This window comes from Limulus polyphemus, unplaced genomic scaffold (genome assembly GCF_000517525.1).
Source record: "Limulus polyphemus unplaced genomic scaffold, Limulus_polyphemus-2.1.2 Scaffold7953, whole genome shotgun sequence".
Lineage (NCBI taxonomy): Eukaryota > Metazoa > Arthropoda > Merostomata > Xiphosura > Limulidae > Limulus > Limulus polyphemus.
In genome coordinates, this window is record NW_013673563.1 from 19003 (window position 1) to 20725 (window position 1723).

Below are 1723 nucleotides of genomic sequence, written 5' to 3' on the forward strand. Positions count from 1 at the left end.
AAATAAACTGGCAAAACTGTGACAGTATTACAATAAGTAAACTAACAACATTATGCTAGTATTACAATAAGTAAACTAACAACATTATGCTAGTATTACAGTACGTAAACTAACAACACTATGCTAGTATTACAGTTATCAAGCTCACAACACTGTGTTAGTAGTACAGTAAGTAAACTAACAACATTATGCTAGTATTACAGAAAGTAAACTAACAACACTATGCTAGTATTACAGTACGTAAACTAACAACACTATGCTAGTATTACAGTTATCAAGCTCACAACACTGTGTTAGTAGTACAGTAAGTAAACTAACAACACTCTGCTAGTAATACAGTATATAAACTGGCAAAACTGTGTTAGTATTACAATAAGTAAACTAACAACACTATGCTAGTATTACAATAAGTAAACTAACAACACTATGCTAGTATTACAATAAGTGAACTAACAACACTATGCTAGTATTACAGTATATAAACTGGCAAAACTGTGTTAGTAGTACAGTAAGTAAACTAACAACACTCTGCTAGTATTACAGTAAATAAACTGGCAAAACTGTGTTAGTATTACAATAAGTAAACTAACAACACTATGCTAGTATTACAGTAAGTAAACTAATAATATAACTTATTGTATCATGTGTGATTTTTCATTTATGTGATTTAGAGAAAGTATTATTACGAGTCCTTGATTGACATGGCCAAAATCTTTGTTTAAGTTTTAATTACTTAATAGCACACCTTTCTCTGCATATCTCTCTAATTAATTAGTACAGAAACTGCAATTATTTCTCCATGAAAGGCTAAGTTTGTGGAAAAAGAAAATTAAAATGATGTGAGCAAATATATACGTGTAAACTAAGTATATCTCCAGAAATAAGAAGAGTCTTAATCATAATTAAACTTAATATAAGAAAATTGCTCAAATATGTTAAATTTACACAATAGATTGTATATTAGAAATATGTAATTCACATTTCTATTTCAAAATTAATATTTCTGGTGCTTTATTAACTGAAGCTTATTTGATCAGAAATTATTACACATTATCTAAATTGATCGTCCTTTTAAATTCGCATTTCATCAGGAAACCATTTATCAACTTAAAGTTTAAGATGTTTAGTACTTCCCTGATCCCTTAAACTAAATTTTGAATACAGAAAAAGTAAAATAAATAAAATAATTTTGTTTAATAAACTTTGGTTTTTAATAAATGCAGTCTGAATAATTGATGTTATTGAAGTGGTTAATTTCTGAATAGTTTATACTTTTTAATAAACTGTCATTAAATTTTGTTGAAAATGCAGATTGTTGTTTACGTGTTTTTGCCAATAAACTTTTATAAACATTTTTGTGCTTGGAAATAAGGTAATGTAAAATTCTGAATTTAAAGATTTATTACATTAGAAGTAGTTTATACTACTCAAAATATAATTCTTTATACTCCATTTCATTAAATATTTTTGTTTGTAAACGTAATTTGCGCGCAATTTCTTTCCGAAAGTAAGACATCAGCTAGTTTGTTTTCTAAAATTGATGTATCTGTTTATACTGCCACAGGTGTTTCTAGTATGCGATATATTTTTATTTACATTTGCATTAATTCAAATGATAGTCAAACAACTGAAGATATTTATAGTATTTTGGCACTTGTGTATAAAGTTAAAATCATAAATAATATTCAACGTTAAATTGGTACACAATTAAAAAACATTTTAT